This window comes from Hippocampus guttulatus, chromosome 3 (assembly GCF_054856545.1).
Source record: "Hippocampus guttulatus isolate MCC_2025c chromosome 3, RoL_Hgut_1.0, whole genome shotgun sequence".
NCBI lineage: Eukaryota > Metazoa > Chordata > Actinopteri > Syngnathiformes > Syngnathidae > Hippocampus > Hippocampus guttulatus.
Window position 1 is genome coordinate 14,273,932 of NC_141263.1, and position 16,223 is coordinate 14,290,154.

At 42.5% G+C, this 16,223-nt stretch overlaps 1 protein-coding gene and 1 long non-coding RNA gene across 3 annotated transcripts in view; one reads left to right on the forward strand and one right to left on the reverse strand.

The window, feature by feature from the left end:
• zfhx3b (zinc finger homeobox 3b) overlaps positions 1 to 16,223 on the reverse strand; it is a 150,696-nt gene that overhangs the window by 132,330 nt on the left and 2,143 nt on the right. The gene's annotated exons all lie outside the window — the stretch shown is intronic.
• Positions 9,069 to 16,192, forward strand: LOC147207577 (uncharacterized). Its single transcript, XR_015100425.1, has 2 exons — positions 9,069 to 9,244; positions 15,895 to 16,192. It is a non-coding gene; the product is annotated as an uncharacterized LOC147207577 (long non-coding RNA).

Sequence of the window (16,223 nt, forward strand, 5' to 3'; positions counted from 1 at the left end):
TTACCAAAGGATTCCCTACTATCAATTGATCAAGAACCCAGCAGCCATAAATTATGGGCACATGAGTAAGGGAAGAGGGGGGTGTCAGATAGAAAGTGGTCTTTGGTGAGAAAGTGAGATTGCCGGGTCAAATGTGACTGATATTTAGGTGGGAACAAGGACACGGGGTGGAGCTCTGTTGATTATACTTCAGCAATTAAGGTTGGACAGCTGACAGGGCAACTGTTGGCGTTTGGTCCATGCAAGACGAGTCAGGTTACACTGTAGAATATGAACAAGGGGCACGCTCGATGTAAATGAGGAGTAGCATTGCGTTAAAACGCCCTAGTCACTCACTACTGTTTTTGTTGACACACTTTCAGCCCCATACAAAAACAAAGCATCTGAACACTCACTTCCGGTGGTTTCTGTAAGAGTGCCATGATCTGTTTACTCTTTCCCGAACGGAATGAGTCTACTTTGCCCACGCAAAATTCCTACACACTTTCCCCAATTTCATACATTATTTTTTCCTGGGAAACATGAGAAAAGGACAACTCAAGCAGACGCCACAACATCCAAGAAACGGCTATTTTGAGCCATCCAGATATTTGCTTAGGAGCAAAGAAGATGGGAGGATTAGCTACGGCGCTCTGGACCATCTGAAGTGTAAAGATCCAGTTAATCCTAACCGTCTTCACCTGATTTCAGAGTGGGGCTCACTGGGGATAATAAAGGTGGTACCAGCAGGCTTCAGAGTGAAGGGCGGAGGCACAGTTCAGGCCAAAGAATTGTGCTGTTCCCATGCAGTGGCAGCTAAAGGGGAGGGGAAAAGAGGGCAGTGTTATCACTGCTTGAGAGTGTCGTCATGGTGGTTCTATACTGACCCTGCTGACGCGCCGATTCCTTAACATGAGATCATTTTGGACAGCTGACCTCAATATTGGCCTGAGGACGAAACAAATTCTATAGATCCGCCCCCACACTGCTTGCAAAACATACCCAGGCCGCACATTTAACAGCCATAGCAAGGCTTGTTATGAAAACCGTCTTTCTACACAGCATCAAGACATCCTTCAGTGCTATGCCATTTGTGCACTTACATTCCAGAAGTGGACAGATATCAGAAATAGTACATTAGTTGTCGAGGGCATGAAAGTACAGGTGAGACGAGCGTTGCATGTTTTCCAACCGCCACTTAAAAATGTCACATACAATAATCATAAGGTCGAAAAACAGCGTAGCAACAAATGTTTGGGAGGATGTCACAAACTACTTTGTTATTAGTGGAGGAGCTGTCTGCTAACATCAGGCATAAACATGTCAGAATTACACGTAATTATAGGTGAAGAACTTCCGTACCGCAGTATTAATCACCCGCGCAGCTGGCGAGACGGAAGAGAGCACAGTGCCATGCTCACCTTCAGATCTGTCCAAAAGGGGACTTACAGGGTTCAGCAAGGACACGAAGGCTCACACGAGGCCAGAGATCTTGACTTGAGGGTCCTCTGCTGGATTAAGAGCCACCGACGAAGCCGTGTAATCAGTCCTATCCTTGTGTTTCTCCCGCTCTGCCTCTCTGGCTAATGTCTCCGCCTGATTCGATTGAGGCAATTAGGCAGTAATCTATAGAGCCAGGGAGTGATGGAAACATTTCCCACTGTCCTCCTCATGTTTCTCAGAGCTGCTATAATTAGCTAACTTTGTTTCTCATTAAACATCAGAGCAGTATTTACATACCCAGATCCAATTTGGCTCTGCAGAGCCCATTCCTTTTAAACCATCTTGAAAAACCTGAAGCATGTCTGTAAACAGACATAAAAAAAAAAGGGGAGCTCTCTCATCTGAAGTTATTTAGTTATCAGATATTTATGTCAGACATCAAAAAGAGACAATGTATCTGGAATGAACAGATTGAAAACAAATTAGGATTACGCTAAATATTCATTACATACTTTTGTGGGGTGGTCATTGTTACTTATAGTGAGTTTGTCTCAGCGAAAAAATTCCTTCATGGCTCCATTCAATCCAACAGAGGAACTGGCCAACTAATATTTGCCTATGACTCATATACAGTTTATATTAACAGGGAACATTAGGAGGGTGGAGCGTAAACTACAAGTGTCGACATTTGGTTCAAACGACATACATTGCAGAAATTTCTCGCAATATGGAACGTTTTTGGAGTCATTTCTGCAAAACAAAATCAAAACAAATACATACATAGAAAATAAATCAACAAATAAATAGCTTCTGTGTGTGCAATCATGAATCCTTTCTTCCCCAAATGTCAAAATAGTAGATAATTAGAAAATCAGGGAAGATTCGCAGTTTAACCTAATTATTAGGATAATTACATTTATATGTACTGCGTTTGATGCAAATCTTATGGTCTAAATTCGAATCTTCCCAGCATCCCACCAAAATAAACCCGGAAAGGGCTTTCTAAAACCTGTGAACACACTGATACATGTCAACATGCGTGGTACTGAAAACGAAAGCATAAAGTTCTCTTGGTTCAAAATGAGCTGTTACTTCCTCATTTAAAGCCACACATGAGTAAAACAATAAAGCGCATGAAATAAATCATTTGAACATCTAATTCGGCTATATGAGGCCATTAATCACCTCATATATCAGTAGAATTTAAGCACTTTTTTTTTCTTTTGCAAAGTAGGACCTTACCGAAGTGTGACTCATGACAAGCTACGAGATCATTTTCCATCGCCATGGTAATGCAATGACTTACAATCATGTAACAATGGTGAAAACAATTTGCTCAACATCAACACAGTGTGTGCATGTTAAGGTGTTGAAACAAGGTAAGGATGTCAAGAGTTTTAACTGCTTGTGGATGCACAAGACCAACAAAGTCCGTATGCTCGCCCATAGTCGGCTGTAGCTTGAAAGCAGGCGTCCAGCCAAGACTGAGGAGAAGGGTAATTCAATCGGCAGCACTCCATCTTGACACAGATTCACTTTGTCAGTTCTGCCTCACCAGTAATTCATCTTTCTGGAAACTTACACTATCCCAACAGTCATTCCTTTCAACTGCAATACCTGCTAGAGGGGTGAAAACAGCGGTGTCCCTTAAGATCCCAAGAATACATTTTCTTTTCCTGATGTCTCGGAGAAAGAAAGGCCTACTCATGGAAAGAACGTCTTGCGTGTGCATATGCGGGGCATAATTTCTCCAATTAGGCATTACCCCGCAAATGGCCAAACTTTCATGTAGACAAGACAAACACGCACACACACGTAAGCACTGTGACCACCGATGGAATGCATAAGTAAACAGTGCGAGTGTAGGGGTCCAGATGGGCAGTCGGGGAGGCCTGTCATGGGAAAGCTCTTGTCTTGAAACCCACACACCCCTCCACAGTATGCTCCTCTCTGGCCTTCTGTGCAGCACTGCAGCTTGCTGCTGTGAGCATTACAGGGTTAACTGCTGTGCCCAGTCACAGGCGTGAAGTGAAACAATCAAATAATGGCTGTGAGTGAGCGCTCAAAGGCAGGGGGCAGGGCGGGGGCTCGCCATAGGCTGCTGCAGATGTTGCCGGGCTTCGGCAGGTCACACAATCGCACGTATTAGCATTCCTGATGGAGAGAGCCCGGATTATGGCACTGAATGTCTTTCGCTGCCCTGCTAGGGTTTGAACATGGCTGCAAAAGACAGAAAAGAGAAATGCAGGGAGGAAATGCGGAGACAAGAGAGGAGCTGTCATGAAGGCCAGCCTCACAGCACAATGTTGCGAGAAAAAGGGAAGTTGGAGAAGAAAAAAAAAGTCTGAGTCGGGTTGACGGAGTAATTGTGACAATTTGACTAAAACAGCGAATGAAAGTGTTGAACAAAAAAGACAAAAGACATCAAGCAAGTGATGATTCAATGGTATTGTAAGGGCAGAAGAGTAGTATATATGATGAAGACTTTGATTTGTGGTATGATGAGTGAATGAGCTTGGGCTAACATTTCCTTTTATTCTTTTTTTCGACTGAGCAGCGCAGAGAAGAGCGACTGTACCGGTATGTGCTGCGCGGCCCCTTTTTCCTTGTTTCCCAGGACAGAAGTCGAGGGAGGCCTCATATTTCTGGCTGGCTACTGTCAGACAGGCCAGGGTGAGAAGCAAAGACAGCAAGGAGCAGCTGTTTCCTCACACTGGGCCTTTCCTACCTTCATTGGCCAGCCCAGTGTCCCAAGAGACCCTTTTCAACCAAGCGCTACAGTTTGGTTTAAATTCATACACATTTTGCGGTTTCATTATTCACTAGTTGTAAGAGGCACCACAATTAGGGATTCAACACAGTTTTTGGGTTCCCTTCCAGTGGGGTACCAAAAGCAGTAGTGCAGTACCTAAAGTCTTTTCTAGAGTTGTGCTGATCTGACTGATCTGATCCATCTTCATGCACTAGTCCTTTTGTACCAGAAGAATGTGTTCGAAAGATCGTTAAAAGTGGCCAAAAGTGTCCATGCTTGTCGAAGGAAAAGGGGGCACAGAGTGAGATGTAGAAACATTTTGCAAGCCAAACGATACTACAAACTAAGTCTGCAAAGCCTGAAATAATAAACTGTGGTCAAACAGCTCGCTGCACATTATCATCAAAGAATTGAAATTGTGAAAGGCTAGCAAATATTGTACATTTAAATGACTCTCCAAACAGAGGTTTAATGGACATGAACTATTTTGTGTTGGGGCGTAACACGTGTAATACATTTTTTGACCGATATGATACGTATCGATATAAGACCGACTGATTTGACACAAAGTGATATGTTGCTTATTCGGGACAGTACAATTTAATTTGATAAAGGTGATTTCGATATATTTCGATTTCATTGTTCTATAAATTAACCTATAATAATTGAAGGTAACTCAAAACAACATTGGATTCCATTTTAAAACCAACACAGCTTTACTGATTCCAAAATGTTTTTTTTAAAAGTTAATATCAGAACAAGCACTTAATATTCTTGCATAAAGAAAATGAAATAAACCAAGATAGCTTTTTTATTCAATAATCTGTTGCCTTGTATGCGTTAAACAAACCCTTATACTTCATATAGCTGAACAATATTCAACATTTTCTTTTTGTGGAGCAAAAAAAATCCATACAGAAGTATTAAACATGTATATTTTCACATTAAATTAACCTGCTGCTGTGATTGTGCTGTTTAAAGAACAAATTCAAACAACTAACCAAGAACTGTAGATGTTTTTTTTTTTTAAATATATACATCAGCAGTTTGTACTCTAACAGAGGAGTCCTACAGAAGCATCCTATAGATCTGTTGTTAAAGGATAGGTACAACTTGTGATTCTGGAATCCAAAGAAGACTGTATGATGTCACACTCCGACACAACTATCCCCATTCCGCCTACACACCCAGCTGTGGAAACATAAGCTGGGTCAGGGTTTACTGTTCCAAATCATTCTGTAGGCAGTTACCTGAATTGTTCTGCTGCAAGTACTTGGAAATGTGGCTCTATATAAATATATAAAACACATTTTATACTCCAATGCCAGTTAACTATAAGCATCCAGTTTGCGTGTTTCTGCATGCATACACATGTCAGGGGGAAGGACACAAATGGTTCACGGACCACATAAAAAACAATGACACTTGACTTGAGGGAAGTTGAGCGGGAACACAAAGCCAGAAGATTACACTCTTTGCTCTTTCTTTGTTTTAGCACAAGGCAAATAATTCCAGAAGAATGCTGACTAGCGAGTTTGATATGGTTGTATATTGAGTCGAGATTTAGGATTACAAAAGAGCACTTGGAACAAAGCGTACAATGAGAAGTAGTTCCTGAAAAATAAACGTGAACATTGTCAGAGAAACCAGATCGAAGCAAGAGAAAAATAACATAAAATATTGATTTAAGGTGCTTCTTTTCAATTTGAGCTTTTCCTGGCCTGTCTTTGGCCCTGTCTTTGCTCCTTGATCACATGATCAGATGAGCGTGAGCGCACATGCAGACGCTGCTTATTTACTGCATCTTCTTCTCCATTTGCAATATTCACAAGAATCATCTTTAATCATGAAACCCTTTTAACGCAAAGATGCATCAGTGGTTCCGTTGCTACAAATAGTAACCGTTGGGCTGCAGGAACATCTCTATTTCAGACACTCCCGAGTTCTGTAGAAATAGTGGGTTCTTTAGGAGGTCTTCATCCTGTTCTGACTGACTCACAGAAGGAATAAAAAGCTCACATGTTACATGTGAGAGAGGCGCACCTTTGTCCCCATCCTTTGAATATCAGTGACTCTACAAGTTAATATTTGCTTCTGCCTGCTCATAAATTTGCATCGCATTAGTACCTGACCTAAATGCATTTTTATAAACCCACGTAATTAGCGGAACATCAGCTGTGGGAGAGAATACTACGAGGCTGAATTGCTCCCTGCGTATTCTGGCGGATAGGCTTGGAGTGTAAAAGCAGTGCCGGGCCCACCTGATGAAAGAGGAAGTGAACGGGGCCATATTGCTGGCCTTTATAATCTACTACATTAACTCGAGCACCACAAGGGGAGGAGCTAGCATGCGAGCAAACAGCCCCGCCACACCAAAAAGGGGCGTGTCAATGAGGAGGTCATGAGGAAAGACAATGAGTAAACAAGCAGGGGAAGTCGGGGCCGGCGTTCGCAAACTGCCAGCTTCTGACAGCCTGGCACCCACAAAGGCCCAACAGTAATTAGCCATCCCAATAGGTTGTTCCTCATTTGCATATAAATGCCCTCACAGCTAACAGTAAACACGCTGACACAAGCCATGCCCAAAACAGACAATTGCCACACCTCTTCCCCTTCTAGCAGGTCTCAGGGGTCCACTTAGACTACACAGCGGTGCCTTGAGATATAAGTATAATTTGTTCAGTAAAAAGACACTTGTATCTCAAATTACCCTTTGCCACTGAAATGAAAATGTCATTAATCTGTTCCAGCCTCCCCCCCAAAACAACAAATATTTTTGTAATGTGTATTTCACTGAGGAAAAATAGCACTCCATAATATTGTAGTCAATGAAAACATGAAGTAATGGCAATATTGACTAATGTTAAACTAAACGGAACTGTTTTTTTCACACTGCATCAATGGAACAGTCAATGTGCTGCTTTTTCTGATGGACCCACCTTGGGTACCTGGCGGTGATTTAAAACGGAGAAACAGACATACTTTTCATTGACGCCTCAACTTCTCTCTGCTCATCAGTACATCACTAATATTCGTCGTTCTGCTTTAACTTTGGAAAATAGTGATCAACCTTCTTGCCTATTTTCTGACATGTTACAGACCAAATCAGTGACTGAATCATAATTAATGCTTGTGCATTTTCAACACTGTCAATTTGAAAAAATGCCCTGTTTTTTTGTGTTTTTTTAAAATAAAGAGGTCAAAATTATATCAATGAACAGATTGTTTGACAAAATAATTGCCACATTAATTGATGATTAAAATAATGATTAGTTGGAGCCAGACCATGAGCATTGTTGTTATTGTCTGCATAAATGAGTTGCTGCACTATTTGTGTTCAATCTGTTGCTGAAAGAGTTAGTGTTAGCTGAAAGGCTAAGCTATGTGTAATACGCAAAGTGTAATTCTCAAAGTGTTTTGTGTGTAGTTTGACAGTAGACCTCGACTGGGAGTGGCAATTAACGGTTCAAAGCCTTGTTTTTGAAGAACTGTTCCCTATTTGCTCATTGTGAAGTTATTTGAGCTGAGTTCACTTCCACCATAGAGCGTTCATATATCATTGCATTCTCAAGTCAAAGCGGAAAAAAAAAAAAAATCCCCGGAATGACGGTTGAGGCGAATCCATCTTATCACAAAGCACCACAGTACTCATCTTGGGGATCCACTGCAAAACTGGCATGCATCACACCAAGTGAATCACACACACCATAGCGGGTGTACTACATGCTTCTTGTTTCTAGAAAGATTGTGAAACAGTGGGGGCCCTGCTTCCTGTTAAAGACCCACAGAGCCGCCTGACACGAGAGAGTAGCTTTCACCCTGACCGCAGGACACTACGGGACACAAGGGGTGCAGGTGTCGCCCACTGTTTGCTTCCACACTATTTGGGAAAAGAGGAAACAACGCATACAGATATAGCACGGAGGACAAACATGCATGCGGGCATACGCGCACGTGACCATGCGCAAAGATGTCTTCAGGAAGCAGCAGGTCGGCAACGTGTGAGAAATGTCTGTTCTCTCCTGATCAGGGTCAAAACATACAGCCTTGTTTTAGGTTGCCTGTCACATGGTGAGATGAGAACTGCAGTTTTGGCAAAACAAACGGAACTGATTAGTCAGATAGGCCACATTTACACAAGGTTAGCAGGGCTTGATAACAGACGGGCTGTCACGTTTTATGCACTCTGTAGTTTTAAGGGCTTTTAAATTTTTTTTTAATAAACTGTTTTGATGGAAATTCATCCTCAGTCCTACACTTCCCTTTCTGCCTAATGTTATTTTGACAATCATGATTCATAAAAAAAAGAAAAAAAAGAAAAAAAGACCAATATAAAGGAAGGAAGTGATGGGACTTGTGTCTGCAACCCCCCTTTCCTGTCCCTGACCAATGCCTCGCTCTCTGCAGCACTTCCTCTAAAGTAATATTTTTCTAGAGTGTAAACAAAGCTTGATAGACAAAAGTATCGGGACCGCTTGCCAATACACCCAAAGGAAGCGATTTGCAGCTCTCCATTCTCTTTGGGGAAAACTTTCAAAATAATTCTGGAGTTTGTCTATGGAAACACTACAGGTCAGAGGTCACACATTTTGACCACAATCTGTTCTCGTTTCTTGAAGTTGTTTGTGATCAAGTTCTTCCCCGCAAAATGCATCTAAGGATGCCTGGCTATGTGCACTGGGGAGTAGTCAGTCAAAAGGGGCTTTCCTGAAATTTAGGAACGGTCTAATAGAAAACTCAAGGGTAACTGCAGGGTCTAATCCTAACCCTAAACGAGGACAAACCATTTCAAAATGTGGATGTTTAAGATACTTCGGATTCCTATCTCCTATTCAGACGGTGCATACTACCCCTGAAAGGCTACAAAAATGTTCAAACTAGTAGTCGAAATACATCTCTCACCATGACATGTGACATCGGGGCAAGATCCGACAAGAGGAAACACCTGGCCGCAACACAAAGCAAGCAGTGGGAGAGTGAGAGGGGCCCATTTCGCTGCTCTTCTCCGCATGCAGAATGGATCTGTACTGATGCATGCCAAAACCAACTTTTTTTAAGCATACGATTCAAGTGAGTTTTTCGGTGTGTGTGTGCGTGTGTGTGTGTGTGTGTAGAGGAAACGGTGTGTGTTAGAATGGTGTAAAAATCTATATCTGTTTAGATTCTATCTGTTTGCACAAGTTGACTTCCTACATGGCCTGGCTGTTTTCTTTCACAGCCTAAGAAAACAATTTGAGCTTACGAGTGATATCAAGCACTCTCAGACCGATCTGAAATAACGTGGCTATTCACATTCTCCAAAATGTGTGCCCCTGCATTGGGAATAGCGGAATAAACTAGCCTCCCTCTCCATCTTCCTTCATTAAGGCAAATTGATGCCATGGCGACCAGACGAGGTAAACGACATCAGAAGGCCGAGGTCACCTGTCTGTCACGGTCGTCTGGCTCCGCTTTCCCCCCCCGGGAGACCAGACCCATTCCCCGTGGGCCACCTCAGCCCAATTTCTGCTCTATGCCATTGCACATCTGAATGAAAAGCAAGCAGTCACAGAGGTTCTCCATGTTAAATATGTAAATCACACAGCAATGTCGCTGCTAGGAGCTTCTGAACACAAAAGAGCAAAGGTGATCATTTGCTGCGAGAGAAGGCGAAGAATGAGGGCCACATGCACAAAACCGCTCTGAAACTGTACACACATACAGGAAAAGATTATGCTGGGTGGCAGACAGTGTATTTCTCCATTTTTATTCTTTGCGGGAGCCTTCACTTAATCAATTTATTATGAGACACCAAGCTCCCTATGTTTGCTCATTTACAAGAGGGAAAACCAGACACCGCATTTGTTTTGGGTACAGTGAGACCCATGGTGAGAAGCACATATTTGGGGAGAGGTGTGAGGCTGAAAACACTGTACATTGATGCCTTAAGATACATGTGACCCCATTTGAGATAAGAATCTGCATTTAGCTAACACGTTGCTTTGATTTTCAAGCACAAAGTGACTTCAAGCTGATTTTTGCCAGTCCCACTTGAAGTTTACTGTTAAATTAAACACAACAGAGACTTACCAGTACTCGTTGTGAATTTAAAAGAACCTCATCACTTTGCCTTCGTAAAACTTTAGCTTTGTTAGCTTAATGCTAACAACAATGCAAAATGCCAAAGGCGAGCGAATGCATAGCATTGGTGTCGCTTGCATTATAACTCTTTCAACAGTTAATATTTGAACACAAACGGTTGAGTGACACATGTTGATGGTATAAAAACACTGGCAGGGATATATTTTTTATCCTCTGCAAAGAACGACTAACACCGCAGCTCACTGAAAAGCTATAACCATTTTAGTATGTATTTATGATACTGCCCCCAGGTGGCCAAGGTCACACACCAGAAGGAGCAGCAGAATATGTATTGAACTGATGCAAAACAAATTACAAAAGTGGTTTAATTACTTAGATTCTGTTATTTTATTACTGTACATTTTTTTTTGTACGACACATTGCAAAATGTTGTTGCTTTTGGGAGGGGTGGCTAGAATTGATTAAGGGTGTTTCTGTAAAATTATTTGAGATGCTAATATTATATAATATGGTAGAATTTGGGGTATGCCATACTTCTATCCATCAAAGGACAATCTACACAAACGTATCCATATCCATGGCACTTGAATGTAACTGTCTTCACCTTTTACAAGGCCAGAAATATATCGCAACGGAATCTTTCCAAAATGTGAATGTCAAACGTAAAGAGGACACACGCTGCACCTTTCTGTGGACAACCCCGCTGAAGCCGATGGCAATAATTTCCCTAGATTGCACTGCGGCATTGTAGGTGAAAGTTGGTTTGATTGTGGCCTCGTGTAACATTTAACACATGCTTTGCTGCACCTGGCAAAAAAAAAAAAAAAAAGTTTGCACACTGAGACAGTGCCATTTATAATTCTGAAATCTTTCATAAATCCAGCGACACGATATAGTCATTTGACAAGATGGCATGGCGGCAGACACGCTGAGTATATCTTCTTTTTTTTTAATTACGACGTCTGCGACGGTGGGCTATGAACAATCATCTCTGCAATCAAACGCGGCGCCGTCGACATGGTGTATTGTACATTCTCAAAGCTGAAGAACTAAATTATTCATGATCTTTGCATCATTATTGTCACAAAAATCAAGTGAACACAGGTGTAAAATAATATAACAGCTGCCAGATAGAAATGTAATGCTGGAGTATGCAGCAACCTTAAGATTTGCATTGCGTTTGGAAAACAACCCGTCTGTCGAATGCAAATTTATGTAAAGAATTATCTTGGAGTTCAATAATTTGCCCAGTGGGGTACATTAATGGAGCCTTGATATCTACTATACCAATCTTTCGGATAGTGTGTACCAAAAAGAAAAAAAAGGCATTTACAATCACAATTCTGACTATTGCATGTGTCTGAAAACTGCCAGTTGTCTACTCCACCCAACAGTGCAGATGCAAACAGCCCCTTCACTGAGCCATTCTGTGTTGCCTATTTGCATGCAGGAAAACTGGCCGCACGTGGCAGAACAACCTACAGTCTATCAGATGGAAAAGGTGTGAAAATAGTGAAAACATGCATGGACTCCCAAAGACCTTAAACGCAAGTGTACGTGAATGTGTCAGTGCAATCAAAAGAGAACTACAGCTGGGTAGCGACAGAATACAGCTGACACGAGCGGAGCATAAGTAGGCTACAGCACTTAGAAGCCATTTTATTGCTTGTGCTGTGGTCAAGTGAGGTGCACCAAGCTCAAATCCACCACAACAATGGCAAGAGGGCCGCAGAGACAAAACAGGGCTAGCCCTGCTCTTTAACCCCTTTACTGCTGGCCTGACAGTCACCTGGGGCACTGGAGATGACAAATGGGACATTTTAGACACCGAGCATATGGTGGCTCTTATATATGTAAGATTTGTTTAAAACACACAGACACACACACACACAACAATAGACATGTACCAAGCTGCCATGAATCTACCAAGGGGCGGATGGAGTTTTGTCTCGTGACAAGAGGCAGCGGGTAGCTTCACCTCAGCCTCCTCTTCTCTCAGTGGAATACGCCGCCGTGTGTTCTTAATGTCTTTGCATCCCGGCCCCTCCCTCCCTGTCTCCGTCGCTCGCTTACCTCCCCCCGCTCCCCCCGCCTCACATGCAGCATGGACATGGCCACCGCACATTTGCAAGTGAATTACACTTTTTGTCTGGATTTTATTGTGCGCGTGAATTGCGAAAAATGAGGAAAAGGGTGAGAGAGCGAGAGGGCGCTCCAGCATTGGCTCTTTTCTTTTCTTCTTGCCGTAATCCCAAGGAGGATAAATTGTAAAGTACACAGAGAGGAAGTGCCACAGACCTCGGGTCCGTCACATCCGAACAGTGCATTCCAACATCTTAGCCATCACAAGCATAAACGGAGAGAAATAAATTAGAGTAATTTAAAAAAAAAAAGACAGTGAGTATATAGCTCACAATGAAGTGAAACATTTACTGTAAATTAAGGAATGGTAGACTACTTGCAAAAGCATTTTATTCAAATTATGTTCTCAATTATGACACAATCTGCCTAAATCACTTAAGATGCTATTTTGTAGTAAAATGCAGTGTGTACAGTATATGACAGTGCATTGGTTACATCTCTTTCATATTCATCCAACCCTCTCAGGCAGCGCTCTACACGCAAGAGATAAACACACACATTGCATTTGCTCCTAATGGCATGGGATGCTCGGTGACCTCCCTGTGAATTACTGATGAGGTGAAATATAAAAAAGAAAAATTAAAATGGCACCATGAAGCCACATTTAGCTATTTAAGTCCACAAAAAAAAAAACAACAACAAAACTGTCAGGTCAGTAAAGGGCTGTGTTAACAGTATTATTGACGCTTTGGTAAGGACAATATTTTTAAACACAGTGGATAAAAATATGTCATACAGTAGCAGGTACAGTATGTAGTGTGTATGAAATATTTCTCGTACAGTTTGGTTGCACAACACAGATTTCCCTGGCACTGATAAACAATGGCCGTGCGGTTATCATTCTGCAGAGAACAGTCACATAAAGGAAGAGGAAGAGGATGACAAAGGAATAGGGGAGGATAAAAAGACGGCGTATGTGTCGTCAGAGTCACAGGCCAGAGGGGCCCATGTATTGTTCCAGGGCTCACCACGGCGAGAGAAAGCCGACCTGTCTAAGCGTCCTCCATATTTTATGCATTCTGTCCTTTGTGATGATAAGCGCCAGCGTGGAGGGTGGAATGCTGGCCTCCAGGGTCCAAGAAAGGGGTGGGCTTATGCGGTGTGCCTGTGGTCCGTTTTATTTTGTTTTTAATGCAACCCTCGGAGCTGGTTCTTAGCCTAGTGTGTAATTGCGTCGTCTAATGATGCCAATCTGTCCTATCTCCCATCCCGAGACACTCCATGCTAGCTCCTGCGGCCCGAAATACGATGTAGCCGTTGTGCCCCACACACACACACGCTCACATGCACTCTCTCTCTCTCTCTCTCTCTTGTACTATGCTGCCACTTCTGAACAGGTATGGATCACACGGGGCTTCTCCTGACAGTCAAAGCTATTTAGTATAAAATTGATAAAGCAGTATTAAGATTCCAGTCCCTTCCATAGCCAGATTTTTTGCATTAATTGGAAAAGAGATGTGCAAAAATTCATGAGATATATCATGGTGTCCTCGTCGGTGAGGGTATATCAAATTTGCAATCACGACACATTGTTGAATGGAAAAAAAATAAAAATCCCGTCTCGCAGACAGTGACTTGTGAATAATGTGAGTGTGCAGCGTCATTGTAGCTCGACTGATTCATATGCACAGAAACGCAAATTTATATTTTGGGGGGAATCAATTGGAAAAATAAATATATAAATAGGGGGAAAGTGCGAACAAGGCATCATGAGGCATTGTCGAAAATGTGTTTCATGTTTAAAATTAATACAGACCAGTCTTAATGCAGCTGCACAAACACTCTACTTTTGGGTCGTAAATCTAGGTGTCCTGTGGTGATTTAACCATGATTGTTAACATGATAACATATTGAGAAAAGCAAACCACAGAAAAACCCTGCCAGAGTTGCTTCTACAAGGATGTCACTGACAAAGTAGGGGGGGGGGGGGGGGTCTGTGAGGAATTTGGGAGAAAAGTGGAGGGGGAAGTGGATCCTGTTGGGAGACTGGCATTGAGGATCCAGCAGAGCGCACGCACACGCGTACACACACACACACCTGAGTGCACGGCAGTCATGTCATCCTACCCTCCTTTTCCCTCCTCCTGCTTCAACCCGACTGCTAAGCCGAGGTCCTGCCCACCGCCGTCTCTCTTTCTGATAATATGACGCGTCGCTCTGCCCTTAGCTACAGCACAACTGGAAGAACTGGTCTTTATACCGCGGATGGTCTTGCATATTCAAAACCGCGGCTGAGATTCAAATGGCTGTCGGCGTCCACGGCGCCCTGATCTCTCTCACACACACATTTGCCTTTATTGAGGAAACAGCCACACAACAGGCGACATTAGTGATACGACAAAGAAGATCCTATTTGACATTATTGCCAGTTTCACATATCGGTAATGTGTATATCTTGTTCTTTACGGGGGCCTTAGCCTTGCGTTCAACCAAAGAGGACTCCATTTGACAGGGGACATGTCAGCGAGCTCCCCTGCTGGGCCAATACCCGCCAAACCGGAAGGTGGGAGGTAAGGAGTGAGCTACAGTATTTGGAGACACACTGAGGAGCAGAAAGCCAGTGAGAGAGGGAGGGAAAAGGGAGAGAAAGGGAGGGAAGGGGTTACGACTGCCAGGAGCGGCGACCTCCCTTGGCTCGGTGCTACCGCCATATGATGAAACTCGCCTATCGACAATCTCCACTTGTGCTCGTACGCTCGCCAAATACACAAACATGACAAGATGTGAAAGAAGGGGAAAAAAAGAAAAGCTTTATCGCTGTTATTGTGTCCACTCACATCAAAATGCTCAAAACTGACAAATGATCACAAGAGCAAAGGCACACAGACAGCATGTGCTCTCACTTTAATCATCACAAGTCATTTTTATTCAGAAAATGCAAAAATGGCTCTTTTAAATATATATTCATCTTTCCTGAGAAATATTTTATTCATGATCCGTCCAACATATTAAGATAACATATTGACAATTTAGTTTTTGGAAGAAGGCAACATGATATTTGTGAAAATAAATCAGATTCAATTCAAATTGAATTTAGGTTTACCAAAATTATTAGAATGGAAATTTCCATATGGCATAAAAAAAGAAAATATATTTTAATTCTAGGTAAAGGCAAACCATATTGTAAACATAACATGTCTAATGTGAATATCTCTTTACCACTAGCTCATGAGTGGAAAATTAAAATTGCACCTTTTCAATTATTTTTTCACAAATGTCATCTTCTTCAGCCACAGTGTCATATTTAACTCCTTGCAACCCGGCGAGTGGCAAAAACACACCACCCGCATGCACACACACGAACACGCATGCACGCACGCACACACACACACACACACAAACACGCATGCACACACACACACACACACACACAACCCATCATGCTCCAACGCTAGACTGGTAGATTTGATTGGGTTTATAATCTACTGACAATATGACAAAGATGCAAGACAGAAAATACGGCTGAGGTAAATATTTCCGTGTCTGTTTTGTAACAGAAAAAGGGAGACAAGGAGGACGAGGAGGAGGAGCAGAAAGAGGAGGAAGAGTGCTGGTGTGACAGGGGAGGAAGGCTGATCACTCGAAATCTACCTGTGTGCTTTTCATGCTCGCATCACTGCCGTGCAAATGTACAAAAAAAATCTGCAGACATGCAAAAATTGGAGGCTTACGTGAGCATGACTGATTTCAACTAATGATAAGAATAAAAATAAGAATCAGAAACATGCCTTCCAAATCTCAACGTGGCTGATTCTGGCCATTCTGAGAGGAAAGGATGTGTTTATCTGACCTCTTCCCCCGATTCCTCCTCTCTGGCCCATGGCTA